General features: G+C 35.9%; 1 non-coding gene across 1 annotated transcript; it reads right to left on the bottom strand.

Moving 5' to 3' along the window:
- Nucleotides 1-15,747: 15,747 nt before the first annotated feature.
- Nucleotides 15,748-15,854, bottom strand: LOC141603604 (small nucleolar RNA R71). The gene has a single exon (XR_012525467.1). It is a non-coding gene; the product is annotated as a small nucleolar RNA R71 (small nucleolar RNA).
- Nucleotides 15,855-16,452: the final 598 nt, after the last annotated feature.

Below are 16,452 nucleotides of genomic sequence, written 5' to 3'. Positions count from 1 at the left end.
AGATGATTGGTTTCTAGCAATAACATTTTACAATGGATGTTGTGCCGAGTCCCGAAGGATTCTTGATTCCGCCAACAATGGGCGGTTTGATCAAATTGACACCGACCTTGCTCATGCCACGATCGAATCTATGGCGGTCCATGATGCACAATATGTTAATTCCCGAGTTGTGTCATCTAAAGGTAAAGAATAATCCTCCAATAACTCCGTTTTGCTAGCTCAAATTGCCTTGATTCAACATTAATTGGCGGAAAGAGATGCTAAAGATTCCTTTCAACAACTCAATGTAGTGTCTTCAACAAGCCAAATCATTGTTTGTGATGGTTGCGGAGGTGCGGGTCATTATGCCGCTCATTGCCGAGCTCCTATCGAAGAGGTAAATACTTTTCAAGCTCTTAGACAAAGTTCATATCCACCGGGTACATTTTCCAACACTTATAACCCAAATACAAAATTCCATCCGAACTTGTCTTACACTAGCAACAATGTGCTTAACCCTCAACCTCCACCACAACAAAATGCCTATGTTCCTCAACAACAAAAGTATATCCCTCCACCGGGTTATCAAAATCAACAAAGGCCCCCACAAAACAATTACCAACAAAATCTACCACAAAATGGCCAACAAAACAATCAAGGAGTTGGTAAGCTCGAGGGCATGATAGTCCAAATGCAAAGGAAATTATTGGCTCAAATTCAAAAGAACGATCAAGCTCATAGTGCCGCGGTCAAGATGTTAGAACAACAAATGGCTCAACTAGCCGCTTCTAATTCTCAAAGGAAGAACGGTCAACTACCTCCCCAAGGTGAGCAACCACATGAAACTGTTAATTCTATTTCCTTAAGAAGTTGTACAAGCTATGATGGGCCATCCATGACTTTGAATGAAGAAGTGGTTGTTAAAAAAGTCAAGCTTGGGGGAGATGACAAAAAGAAGGCTAGTGAAGAGCCTCTTGTTAGGGACCGTGTACCATTTCCCCATCGATTGTTAATGCTAAAAAGGAAGAGCAAGCTTGATGCCAAAGTTGTTGAGCACCCTATGCCCGACAAAAGTGATGAGGTAATTGTTGAAGAAGTGTCTCCCAATGCTAAGGAGAGTGATGTTGTTTCAAAGAAGGTGGATGCTCCCAATGAGAAAGAGAAAGTGAAAGATGTGGAGGATGCTCCTCCCAAAGAAGTTGTTCAAGTACCATTTCCCCATCGCCTAGCAAAGCACAAGGAAGAAGGTAAGTTCGGTAAGTTCATAGAAATGTGTAAGAATTTACAAGTCATCATCCCGTTTATGGAATTGCTTACCCAAGTCCCTTCTTACGCAAAGTTTATGAAGGAGATTTTCTCAAAGAAGCGATCTTCAATGAGTTGAGACCATTGCTTTCACCGAAGAGTGTAGTGCACTCTTACAAAATAAGTCTCTCCCGAAACTTAAGGACCCTGGTAGCTATTCTATTCCTTGCACTATAGGCTCATATATCATTGATAAGGCCCTTTGCGACCTAGGTGCTAGTGTGAGTGTAATTGACAATGTTATTAGTACCGAATTTATCATGATCATATGTTTACCCTTGCATGTGTGACCCGAACACCTTTAGACTCTCCTTTTAATTATATAATTTACATCATAATTTCTATTAATCATCAAACAAACAAACCAAATCAAAATCGAAATCGACCTTGATAAGAATCTACCCATAGCAATTCACGACGTAATTCCCGTTTCCTTGTGGTTCGACCCCTATTACTACATTTATTTGCGTTTAGGGAATTTATCTTTGCATAGGTACACGACAAGCCTATCAAGTCATGTGAGATCTTTTTTATTTTATCGTCATGAATGCAATAAGAATATTAAATTTTTATAATTTTAATAATGTGTAACTAAAGATATTCACGTTGCAAAACGTACCTCGACAAGTGTGATAAAGCAATTGTTACCTTTGATTTGGATGGGAGGGAGTATCCTAAAGCACCTTGATGACTCATAATTATATACTACATATTTATGTCTCCCCTTAATTGCTTTTTATAAAGTTTTTGTTCTAAATTATATTAATTACATGTCTTTTATGTAAGAATGTCGATACTTCCGCTATTTGATGTTTAATGCAGAAATGATGCATTTGAGAAACAAAGGAATGAAATGGGCATCGCGAAATAGGCATGAAGGAATACACGAAACATGGCAAGAGAATCCATAAGAATGAAGGAAGAGAAGTTAAGAAGACAACACGAAGAAAGGAACGGAAAACAGAGTGATTCCTCGATCAACTGAGAATGGGCTCGATCGAGGAAATGATGACTCGATCGAGTAGCTCAAGGCTTGATCGAGGAACCAATGTTTCTAGTAATTTCCGCAAATTTCCTTAAGTCGGTTATGTTTTATTATAAATACCTAATATCGTACCCTAGTTTATTTGCGTCTTATTTTCCGTTAAGTTTCGTAGAATTCCTCTAAAACTCTCTTAGAATAGTTAGTTTAGTTTAATTATTGTTCTTACTTCCGAATCAAAGCTATTTTACGGAATTGTTCTAATCTTTCTTCAATAGTTATTATTCAATCTTTATTCGTCTTTTATCATTGTTCATCAAGTTTTCTTATATTGCTATTATTGTTATTGTTATTAATATGGGTAGTTAAATCTTCTATCTAGGGTGAAAGGGAATCTAGGTTGTTAGAAAAGGGTTTACTTATGAATTGATTGTTAAATTGCCTTTTGATTATTGTTTAATTATCGTCTTAAATCTAATTGATTAATTACTGATCAGAATTGATTAATTAGTCTTGCATAAATTAGGATTATCACCGACATGGTTAAGACTAGTATAGGCCACGATAATTGAATTAGACCGACTTAATAATAGCGATTGCATGTTAAGTTAGATCTAAAATGACATACTAGAATCGACCGATCATATGACTTTTAATAATATAAATTGCTCAATCAATGAATTAAATCCTACCCTTTGATGACTGTCTAGTGAACCCGATCCCTGGACTCTTTAATATTATTGTTATTCATCCTTATTTACTCTTCAATTAGCTGTTAGAAATCAAATCAATCAAACCCCCAAAATTGGTTACTTAAAGACAGACTAACAAACTAGAATAATTACCTCACTTCTCTGTGGATTTGACCCTTCTTACCGCTAGCTATTAGTTAGTAGTAATTTAGGTTTACTTTGGTTAAGGTTATACGACTTTATCCTTATCACAACTTTATTGTCTTCTATTCTCGACCCGTCAAAATTTAGCTTTAGGAAACCATTTCTAGATTTCTCCCACCAGATTTCCTCCTTCCTAGAAGTGTTTCTAGCTGACTCGTCTTTCTCGAGATTGTTGAGATTTTTATGTCTAGTCTCATTCCAGGTCTTAATGCTATTATTACTTAAAGTAATAAGTTTGCTCATATTGATATGAACATTATTAAAGTAATGTCATTTCTATAAAATCATGCATTCCACCAAATAAAAATAATCTTAATGAAATTATCTTTTGGAATTAAGTCTATAAGATATTAAGTTTCATTAAAAAACTCTCACTTATAATATTATCATAATTTGACAAAAAAATGTTGAAACTAATATGTTCATGTCTTGGATAACAGACTCGGTAAAAGGGACATTCGTAAAAGAAATGATCTTTGTTTTCATTAGGATAATTGCACAAAATACAATGTTACAAGTTTACAACCTACCACTTTTGAAACAGAAGTTGCTATAAAATGTGACAGTAACTGGATTATATTTGGCCATAAAATGAAGGTAAATTTTCGTCTTTTTGGAAACACAAAATTGGTCAATCTGAAACAACAATTTGTGCACTGGCTTAGACCCGTGCAAAATTACACGAGTATATAAATTGAATATAAATAAGCTTTTATAATTTTATTGTGACAACATAAATTAATTTGACTGTGCAATATTATAATGTTTTAATGTACTATATGTCTGCATCTAATACAAATGGTTTAAATTTTAGGAAAAAAAATCGTTTAAAATCAATATTAAAGAATTATATGATAGCCGAACATAGAAGAACGAATATAGTATTGTCATGATTCAAATGTATATAGTAAAAAACGTAGTTTCCCTTTTATGTATGAATTTTACATTTTATGGACTTTTATACATAACTTTTCCATACCATGCCCCTTTTTTCTAAAAATCCAAAACTAAATTCTCTCTTTTTCTCTTCCCCTTAAGTTAATCAAATCCATGTCGAATTGAATCATAATTGTCAAATTGATCAAGTACAAATTCTGACATTATCATATACGCATCAACCTTTTTGTATCACATTTAGTAAATGTAAATTAAATTAGGGATGATGGAATTAGGGTTTATGAAAATAACAGATTACACTTCGTTGATTTCCAACAATTAAATTGAGCAAATTACACAAACAAAATTCGTGAGTTTGATAAAGTCCCCTGGTGGATTCCTATGTACAATGTGTTAGAATATTTAATAATATTCGAGTGACCTAAGTGTTTCGGATTTAAAAATAAGTTAAGTTCATATTAAATATTACGAGACTTTAATATAAAAGACGATACCGTGATGGATCGGTTTCTATTAATGTAATTAAAGTTCGGGGATTATTATTCCCTCTTACCTTACCTTAATATACGTTCTCTTTCACGAAAAGGTACGATCGTGTTTGATTGTGCGAAAAGTTACGTAGTATATTATATATATACTGGAAATTAAAAGAAAAAATCATCATCTGACTAAAACATAAAAACATACGTATATTGAAAGTGAAAGGGTGAAAAGGCAGTTTTTTCTCCATCATCAAGAAACAGTAAAGAAAAGGGTTAAGGAGGAGAATCAATCAGCATATACTTCTTATTGTATTGATTGCGTCTGTAAGACATGGACCAAAGTTAGTCCTTTATTCCGTCTTTTAATTGTATAAAGGGTTGAATTAATTCAAATCTATATTGTATCTTGGGACTGATTTCATCATTGAAATCATAAAGTTTATCTTACATTTGGTATCAGAGCCATTATAGATTTGATTAATTTACCCATTAAAAGTTATACAAATTAAATTGTTTTTGCGTGATGTTTGTTCGTTCACCATTATAACAGTGAGAATTGTATGGATATGTTGATACTCTGTCTGATATCTTAATACAACTATCTCGTCATGTTCCTTTTCGGTATTAAATAGTGGGCACGGATATAATTTCTTGTAATTGTATTTAGTGCTTCCGCTGCACTCCTTTATTATACTGAGTTTTTCTGTTAGTTTGATCATGGGTATACTTATTATGGTTAAGCATGATCCATGTTCATAAAAAGAAGCAGTCGATGATGGAAAATTCCTTCATGTCATTCTTTATTTTATTTTTTATTTTTACTGTGTGTTGGCATGTAGCCTTCTTGGCAAATATCCTTCTCTATTTGCATTAATATAGATTCCTTAAAATTAAAGAAATTGTTTTATTTCATGGTCTCTTTATTTGTACAGTATTAATGCATTGCCCTTAATGGTTTAATTTTTCCCACTACGTACCCATTAATGGTTGAAATTTAAAGGTTGAATTTTTCCCACTATGTGTAAAAGAAAATATGTATTGGGGTTCTTAGTTCAAAGGGTTCTAAAGAATAAATAATTATATAATATTAAGAACTACTCCAGTACGTAACCAAACTTAATGCAATGAAGGATTAACCCTTTGTTGGGGCTTCTTGTGGTGATGCAAAGGTGGAGACAATGATTTTATGTACGTATGAATTATGTTAATAAAGTCAAGAAGAACAATCACATTAAAGTAATGGGTAAACTCATGTTATGAATTATTAACATATTATGATGATATATTTACCATTAAGTTTAAATGTTTATTTTGTATATTACATGTTAGTCACCAAAGTGGCCTTATTATATTGCATTTAGACATTTGAAATTAAAGTTTTAACTGATCATGATTAAAAGAGATGGTTAAATGACATTATAGTTTGATTGATCAATTATTATTTTTGTCATCTATATTTTGGGAGACCACCCAAAGGTGGGTCATTAAATATAGTTGATAATATAAAAGGATTAGTTATTCATAAATTGGGTCTTATAGTATGTATATCCAAAGATAGCATTCTTATTTGATTCATTTGTGTTAATAATTAATTGTTAAAGTATATATTAACATCAATGATGGCTACTTGTATTTAAGTGTTGCCCAAAGGTCATTTAAATACATGTATGAAAAGTTTATATGATTTTATTTGAATCTGTATGATAGTTTTTCAAGGCACTAATAGATAAACATGTATAAATGTTTGCAGCATCTACAAATATGTTTGCATCTGCTGACTCTTTTATAAAGTTCAATGGGCTTAATTATGATGAGTGGGCCTTAAAGATCTAGTATACACTGGGTATAATGCTTTAGACATTGTCATCCTGACAGATAAGGTACCAACAAAAATTACACCTGAAAGCTCTGAAGCCAAAAAGTGTCATTATCAGGCTTGGAGAAATCTAACAGGTTGGGTTTACACCTCATGAGGATGACAATGGCTAATATTATTAAGCCCTCCATGCCTAAAACAAAGAAAGCAAGGGAATTCATGCTTAAAGTAAAGGAGTGTTCACAGTTGGATTTAGCTGATAAGTCAATTGTTGGTAGTTTAATGAGTGAGCTGACTACTAAAAGGTTTGACTGGTCTCAACCGACTCATGATCATGTGACACACATGTCTAACCGGGCAGCAAAGTTGAAGACTTTAGGGATGGACTTAAGTGATACTTTCTTGGTCCAATTCATCATTAACTCTCTACCTTATGAGTTTGACCAGTTTCAGGTGAACTATAACACCATTAAAGATAAATGGAACTATCAAGAGTTAAAATCCATGCTTATACAGGAGGAGGGGAGATTAAAGAAGATGAAAGATCAAGCTATTCATTTCTTGAGTCATGATGGTGCCAGCAGCAGCAAGGCTAAATCGAGTAAGAAGGGTAAAAATGGTAAGAAAGGAAAGTCTTTATTTAAGGGACCTGAAAGTGCGATCCAGAAAGAGAAGAAGTGTCACTTTTGCAAGAAAACGGGACACTTCAAGAAGGATTGTCCTAAAAGGAAGGCATGGTTCGAAAAGAAAGGTAAACATTATAGTTTTGTTTGCTTTGAATCAAATCTTATATAAGTACCTAGTAATACTTGGTGGTTAGATTCTGGTACAACTACTCATATTTCTCACATTAAACAGGGATATCATATGATCCAGCCCATAAGAGGAGCTGAACAATTTGTATCCATGGGAAACAGGATGAAAGTACGCAGTGAGGGCATTGAGACTTACAGATTAATCTTAGACACTGGTTGTCATATAGATCTTATAGATTGTCTCTATGTACCTGATTGTGCTCGAAATCTTGTATCATTAAGTAGATTGGATAATTTAGGTTTTAACTTTAAGTTTGGACATGGTGTATTTTCTATGTACCGTAATGAATACTTTTATGGTAGTGGTACTTTGATTGCTTCACTTTATAGGTTCAATCTTGATGTTAAATTTTCCGAATCCCTATTTTATGTTGAGTGTCAAGGTATTAAACGTAGTGCATCGAACGAAAAATCAGCTTACTTGTGGCATCAGGTCACATATCCAAATAAAGGTTAACGAGGTTGGTAAAAGATGAAATTCTACCTCAATTGGATTTTAGTGACTTAGATGTATGTGTAGACTGTATTAAAGGTAAGCAGACTAAAAATACAGTAAAGAAATCAGCTACAAGGAGCTCTCAGCTTTTAGAAATTATACACACCGATATATGTGAACCTTTTAACACTCCATCCTGGAGTGGTGAAAAGTACTTTATCACTTTTATAGATGATTTCTCGCGGTATGGTTTCACTTATTTGTTGCATGAAAAGGCTCATTCTGTGGATGTCCTTGAGATATTCATAAATGAGGTGGAAAGGCAGCTAGAAAAGAAAGTGAAAATTGTGAGGTCTGATAGAGGTGGTGAGTTTTATGGAAGGTTTACTGAAAATGGACAATGTCTTGGCCCATTTGCAAAGTTACTTGAAAGTAGGGGTATTTGTGCACAATATACAATGCTCGGTACACCTCAACAGAACGGTGTTGCTGAAAGGCAGAATCGTACTTTAATGGAAATGGTTAGGAGCATGCTAAGTAATTGTTCTTTACCTCTTTCACTATGGATTTATGCATTAAAGACAACAACCTATGTTTTAAACCGCGTTCCTAGTAAAACAATTCCAAAGACTCCTTACGAACTTTGGACGGGAAGAAAACCGAGTTTAAGACATCTTCGAGTTTGGGGTTGCCCAGCTGAAGTAAGGTTGTATAACCCAAATGAAAAGAAGCTAGATCCTAGGACAGTCAGTGGTTATTTCATTGGCTATCCTGAAAAGTCAAAGGGGTATAGATTTTACTGTCCTAATCACAGTACGAGAATAGTAGAGACTGGAAATGCTAGATTAATTGAGAACGGTCAAACTAGTGGGAGCATTGAACCACGAAAAGTGGACATTAAAGAAATTCCGGTTGAAGTTTCTTCTCCTGAAGTTGCACGTGAAATTGTTGTACCAATCGTGTCGTCACAGTCAAATGACATAATGGGACAACAACGAAATAAAGTGCAAGACTCACAAAATGATAATAACAATGATGATAAAGTCACAATTCAAGGGGAGAATAATATGTCACGTGAACAGTCAAGGCAACCTGTAAGGCGAAGAAGGGTAGTCAATGTTCCAGAGGAACAATTAAGGCGATCTATAAGATAAAGAAGATCTGACATCCCAGATGACTATGAGACATATAACGTTGAATGTGACTTGAGCATTAATGAGGATCCCCTCTCATTCAATAAGGCCATGGAAAGTGATAATTTTGAAAAATGGTCAATTGCAATGAAAGAGGAGATGAAATTTATGGATGACAACAAAGTATGAGACTTAGTAGTGTTACCTGAGGGTTCTAAGACCGTTGGGTCGAAATGGGTTTATAAGACCAAACAGGACTCTAAAGGTAACATTGAAAGATATAAGGCTCGACTTGTTGCCAAAGGTTTCACTCAGAAAGATGGCATTGACTATAAAGAAACTTTCTCTCCAGTGTCAAAGAAAGATTCTTTAAGGATTTTCTTGGCTTTGGTATCCCATTATGATCTAGAGCTTCACCAAATGGATGTAAAGACCGCTTTTCTAAACGACGAGCTTAAGGAAGAAGTATATATGAACCAACCTGAGGGATTTGCATCCCCGGGTAATGAAGATAAGGTGTGTAGGCTGAGAAAGTCGATATATGGACTAAAACAAGCTTCTAGACAATGGTATTTAAATTTTAATGATACCATCACGTCATATGGATTTGTAGAGATTACCTTCGATCAGTGTATCTACATTAAGATCAGTGGGAGCAGATTTATTATTTTAGTCTTATATGTTGATGATATTTTACTTGCTGCGAAGGATCTAGGCATGTTGCATGATGTGAAGAAATATCTATCTAAGAACTTTGAAATGAAAGATATGGGTGAGGCATCCTATGTGATCGGAATTGAAATTTTACGTGATAGATCACAAGGATTATTAGGGTTGTCTCAGAAAGCTTACATTGACAAAGTTTTAGAGAGATATAGAATGAATGAAAGCTCTACAGGGATAGTTTCTATACAGAAAGGGGATAAATTTAGTAAAATTCAATGTCCCCATAATGACCTAGAACGGAAAGAAATGGAGAGAATTCCCTATGCATATGTGGTTGGGAGTTTGAACTATGTTCAAACTTGTACTCGACCAGATATCAGCTTTGCTGTTGGAATGTTGGGTCGGTACCAAAGTAATCCTGGGATGGACCACTGGAAAGCTGCGAAGAAGGTCCTTAGGTACTTACAAGGCACTAAGGAGCTCATGCTTAATTATAGGAGATCCGATCATCTTGAGGTGATTGGTTATTCAGATTCAGATTATGCCGGATGTATTGATAGTAGAAAATCAACATTTGGCTACTTGTTCCTTTTAGCTGAAGGGGCAGTATCATGGAAAAGTGGGAAGCAGTCTGTCATTGCTACTTCTACTATGGAAGCCGAATTTGTGGTATGCTTTGAGGCCACTATTCATGCATTGTGGTTGCGAAATTTTATCTCGGGACTTGGGATCGTCGATAGTATAGCCAAGCCGCTGAGAATTTATTGTGATAATTCTGCAGCCGTCTTCTTCTCTAAGAACGATAAATACTCCAAGGGTTCTAAGCACATGGAATTAAAGTTCTTATCGGTCAAAGAGGAGGTACAGAAGCAAAGAGTGTCATTTGAGCATATAAGAACGGATAAGATGGTAGCAGATCCATTAACTAAGGGATTACCACATAAGGCGTTCATTGGCCATGTAGAACGCATGGGTGTTGTACCAAAGGCCTTGTTATTATAAAGTAATATGCTTGTAATAAATAAATGCGACATCTAGAATTCACTTATAGTATTGTTTCTGTTATAATAGACATGTTAATCATTATAGTATATGTATACATTACAGTTATTGGATTACATGTGACTAATTGTGAGAATTAATGCTCTTCTCAAATTAAAGGTGATTTAGATTTGGAATTGATTTCTGATACATGGAAGGAATCATGACGATTAATAAATAATGTGTGACCGCCATGATCCAATTAGTTCTAATTCAATTAAAGATATAAAAGTTAGTGAGCTTAACATAAAAGTGCACATTATAGTATTATTGAACCATCAAGTCAACACAAAGGTCAAGTGGGAGAATCTTAGAATATTTAATAATATCCAAGTGACCTAAGTGTTTCGGGTTTAAATATAAGTTAAGTTCATATTAAATATTACGAGACTTTAATATAAAAGACGATACCGTGATGGATTGGTTTCGATTAATGTAATTAAAGTTCGGGAATTATTATTCCCTCTTACCTTACCCTAATATACGTCCTCTTTCACGAAAAGGTACGATCATGTTTGATTGTGCGAAAAGGTACGTAGTATATTATATATATACTGGAAATTAAAAGAAAAAATCATCATCTGACTAAAACACAAAAACATACGTATATTGAAAGTGAAAGGGTGAAAAAGGCAGTTTCTTCTCCATCATCAAGAAACAGTAAAGAAAAGGGTTAAGGAGGAGAATCAATCATCTTATACTTCTTATTGTATTGATTGCGTCTGTAAGACATGGACCAAGATTAGTCCTTTATTCCGTCTTTTAATTGTATAAAGAGTTGAATTAATTCAAATGTATATTGTATCTTGGGACTAATTTCATCATTGAAATCATAAAGTTTATCTTACACTATGTACTGACATCTTCTTTGCTTAGTAGATTCCTTTTCTGACAAATGCTATAATATTAATTGGTACTACGTACTATTAAATCACACTATTATAAACTTGATTTCTTCACCCTTAGAAATTTGAATTGCTTGGTGTCTTCTTCTCATCAGCTGATCTGGATACGCAGTCTTAATGATCCGGATGCGCGAGGATGGACCCTGTGACGAGAAGCCATCTCGGTCTAAATGGCTGAGGATGGTGGTGGCCTGGTGGGTGGTGGTAGGGGTGGTGCTTGAGAGAGAAGTAAGTTGATATAGAAACATTGAAATAAGAGGAAATATGATATAAAAAAAGATGTTGAAATTAGAGGGGTAAACTAGGAAATAATGTCCATAAAAGAACAACACCCAGTATAAAAATGTTATTAAATTGGCGTAATAACTAATAATCTCAGTATGTAATTTTTTTAAGCAATTATACATAAACCTCACAAATTGGCCTCACCTAATGATCTGACATGTACTCCACCAGACACTCAGACTAAACGTGGCCCACAATCCGAACTTTTATTAACAAGTTGAAGAGTCCATCGATCCAAAATACTCAAAAGGGGGAGTGAATTGAGTATGCCCACTTTTTCGATTCCGTATATAGTGTGGTATTAATATTTGTTAGTTTGAATTTATCGACTAAATTCAACTTACAAATGAAACTTGTAAAACTTAAAGCAAAACGAAACGTAAAAATGTAAGAGACACAGAGGTTTTGAAGTGGTTCAGCTTCACACGTCGAAACCTACGTCCACTATTCTCGATTAATTATTTTAGTACCTTTCTACGAGATTACAAAATAACTAACCATTTATTGATTGCTTGGCTCATCAGAAAGGAGAGACTACTTACTCTGGACAGATTGGCCAAAATGGGGATTAAAACTCAGACTTCATGTTTTTTATGTGGTATGCAGAATGAGGATCGTGAACACTTATTCGTTATGTGTTAATATACCAGGAAATATTATAAGAGGATGCTTGGTTGGTTAAATATCAAGATGTGTGGGGATGTCAGTGCAGAGGAGATGCTTAAACTGAGGAAATGCTCGAGGTTTATCAGAAAGGTGTTGTGTTCAGTAATGGTTGTCACTCAATATCAGATCTGCCAAGCAAGAAATATAAGCAGAATTGATCATTATGTGATTCAACCATGAAACGTATCTTAACAGTGAAAGAGGAATGTCGATTGAAGCTAATGAAATGCTCTAAGGAAAATTTAAGGCAGGAGGATATTCTCTGGTGTAGACAAAGAGGTCTGATATGATGTATTTGTTAGTGTGGACAGCGGGGGGCCCACGGGGGTGCTTGGGAGGAAGAGAACAAGCGTTTGCATTTTTGTTGGAGTCGCCACCAATTTTTATGGGAAATTGGAACCGTTCGAATACCTCGTGTCATGTCAAGACACAAAGTAGTGACATGAACACTAAGCAATCGTTACCCTTAGCATTCTATGTCTAGAATGACTCTCGTGGATTCCAATGAACACGGATGTTCATAGAGATCTGGAGTAAGGGGTGAGGGTACGTATTAGGAAGCTCTTTTGATCGAGCACCTAATCCCGCCCGCCTCGATAGCGGCCTCTACTAATGATTAGGGACATCGTCTATACTCGATATATCATCGATTATATGCATGCAATGCAACATCCAAGTTTTAATCCTAACATGTGAAAATTAGGCTAAGTCGGTTAACACATAATTTAGCATACAATTAATGTCGAAATAGGATTTAATGCTCAATTACATGTGAAAAAATACAAATGATACAAGAAATATGATTACAATAAAAGAAAATTACAATAATGAAAATTACAATAATTACAATGGATTAGGCGATTTATGTCGAAAATACCTTTAAAACGGATAATTTGGAAAAAATGAATAAAGGAATAAATCAACGAACAAGTCAGAAGGTGATAATACAGATAATAGTTAATTATACGTAAGCTAATTAAACTAGGTCAGGCAACAACGGAGTTCAGAGACAGAAATCATCCTGGAACAGTAGCAGCAGATCGCGCCCTGCGGAAGAGGCGCGGCGATTCTTTGCGTCTGTTCTAAGGGTGAGTTCTGGCTGTGAAGCCGGAACTGCAAATCGTTAATGTTCGTAGGTTAATTTAATGATTGATTTATAATATTTACTCGGATGGAAGTGATTAATAGGTTATTTACATGTGACTGATGCGTGCCTTTTATATGATGTTTTGCACCTCATTTTACACGCATTTCAGAGCTCATTTGTGTAGTTTATGCTACATTTCTCCCTATTTCCGTCTACTTCCGTATTTTTGTACATTATTGCAGAAATGTGAAGAATTCAACGGAAATTGAGCTAAATCCGTCCCCGACTATCATGCATTGCAATTGACGTGAAGTATTGACTCGAAGAATGAGCTTGGTGCACATTTCAAAGCCCAAAAGAGAAATCCACGAGATTATAGAAGTCAAGTAGCAGCTAAAGCAGTCGATCGACCACTACCTTCAGTCGATCGACCAACATGCGGGTTCCAGAAACTACTGTACAATGCATAGCAGTCGATCGACCGGTCATCTCAGTCGATCGACCACCCCGCTACTCAGACGAGAATTAAAAGATCGAGGAAAGCAAGCCCATTATGTTTAGGTTTTGATAATAAGTTGTTACGTATGTTTGCTATATAACGTAACCTAGAACATCAGATAAAAGGATCCAGTTTTTGATCCAATTTTGATCTAAGTTTCACATTCAATTTTAGAATATCATAGTTAGGGTTTGGAATATTGGTTGCATCGGATTTTCATTCATACTTCTAATCATTCCGTTGCTATTCTTCTGCAATTTTCGGTATTCCTTCTATTCTACTTTCAGTTCATCTTTATTGCGTTGTTAGATATAGAATTGTTAGTTAGAATCCAAGCCAATTATCGTTTATGTTAATTGTCTGTTCTATTGTTTCAAGCATGAATTCTTCTTTCTATTTTATTAGTTTTATTGTTGTTATCATCCTTAGTATGAATAGCTAAATCAATTGTGCTAGGATGTAGGGGAATTATAGCGTAGGCGGCGTAATATTAATTTGGACTGAAATCGCGTGTCAGTCGATCGACTGCCCTACCTGGTCGATCGACCGACCACGTGAGGTTACCTTTCGTTTTAATTAATTTTAATGTTGTGTTTGACGAATCGAATGCATGCGACCAGTTAGATGCTTAATTTATGACTGACCCATTAGATCGAAAGATAGGGACAGTTGTTAGATCACCAATTAAAATGACTAAACTATGCTGAGATCGAAAGATAGGTGGAGTTTAGACCATAAATCACTTTTCAGGACGAAAGTTAGTATTAGTGATATTAGGGACCTATAGTGAGATCGAAAGATGCTATTTGTTAAGAGTGGACCGAGAGGACCTCTTTATTTCCCGCCTCATGTGTTTGATTTAGACTGTTTAATATCTTTGCCGCAAAACTATAACGAACCGACCATCCTAGTACCTGTTTTTATACTTGATTTTATATATTTCATTAGTTTACTTTACTTTTATTGTTATTAGCTATAGACCAAACCCAATCAAACCCCCACCTTTTGTTACCTTAGACCGAATTTAAACAACTAGAAATTACGTCTGCCTCTCTGTGGTTCGACCCGACTGCCGCTAGCTATAGTTGTAGTTGGAGTTTATAAATATTATTTTTGACACCTCACGACGGGTATCAAATTTTGGCGCCGTTGCCGGGGAGGCAATTGTTCTAATTTTTAGTTGTTTTTATTTAGTCTTTCTTTAGTTTAAGGGACTTCCGTTCCTTAAACTTTTCTTATATTCTTTTTGTAGTTTCCTCTTATGCGCGCAGTCACGGGGTGGTGAACTAGTACCATTAAATCCCGAGATCGAGAAATCCTTATGCGAGTTGAGACGATCACAAAGGGTATTACCGACAGAGGAAGAGCTGAGTACTCTGTCAAGCTACTACGAGAACGCTCTATTCGAAGGAGATCCACCTACATCTCCTGCTTCAATTTCTTCACCGAGACGATTACTTCTCCGAAATCCCAGTCATGGTGAAGAAGCAACCATTGCTAGTCACTTAGAGCCTACAAAAGTGCGAATCTCTACAAAGGATTCGAACTACCCGGGAGGCGAGAAAATTCGAGCCAAAGCCTTCCTCCTATATTAACCTGGTTGAGAGAAACCGATTCGGGGAGCTGCAAATGAAGATGCGACCAAGCACATGGAGATTTTTATTGATTATTGCTTTGCTCTATACCCCGCCGGCCGGTGTGACCCAAGATCGGATCAAGGAGACCATGTTCATTTTCTCCCTTCGTGATGCTGCAAGGGAATGGTATAGAGATCTGGACCGAGCCGCTCATGGGATCACCGACTGGAATTCCTTAGCCCTGGCATTCTACAAAAAGTACTTCTCTGCCTCTACGAATGCCATTAGAGCTCAGATCACGAGCTTTAAACAAGGGCCTGATGAAAACTTCCATGAAGCATGGGTCCGTTTCAAGAAACTGGTGCGAATCATACCGCACCATGGGTTCGAAAAATGGAGTCTTTGCAACAAGTTCTACAATGGGCTGTATGACGATCGAGGGCTATTTTGGATGTTGCGACCAATGGCCGATTTTTGAGAACATGGGAGAGACTAAGGGATGGAAGATCATCGATGATTTGGCCACTCATAAGGTGAATATGGGAATTCGAGAGGAAACTAGAGGAGAGTCTTTGAATCTTCCTCTGTTCTTTGCACTAGAAGCTCTCACTGCAAGGTTTGACAAATATGAATTGGGAGGAGCTTCTAAAGGTGGGATGTACCATGTTAACGCTTATTTGTTTGACGGTCCTTTCGTCTGTAGAAGATGTGGAGCTGAGGGGCATGTCTCAGAGAATTGTTCTGTCCCCTTTGAGTCTTGTGCTGCCTTTCAACACTATAGGCAGACAAACACGTACTATGAGCCGAATATCCACCACAACTTGAGGTGGAGTAGCCAGAATGTCCTGAATCCGACTCAACCTCCACAACAGCAGCAGCAACAAGCTTATGTGCCCCCTCATCATAAGCAACAACAATACCAAAAACCTCCTTATGTGCCGCAGCAGCAACAACAATCCCATGGTTCTGATTTTGCTGAGTTTAA

Source organism: Silene latifolia, chromosome 9 (assembly GCF_048544455.1).
Source record: "Silene latifolia isolate original U9 population chromosome 9, ASM4854445v1, whole genome shotgun sequence".
NCBI classification, from domain to species: domain Eukaryota; kingdom Viridiplantae; phylum Streptophyta; class Magnoliopsida; order Caryophyllales; family Caryophyllaceae; genus Silene; species Silene latifolia.
The sequence above is the reverse complement of the archived record's forward strand: the minus strand, read 5'-3'. Positions and strand labels throughout refer to the sequence as shown.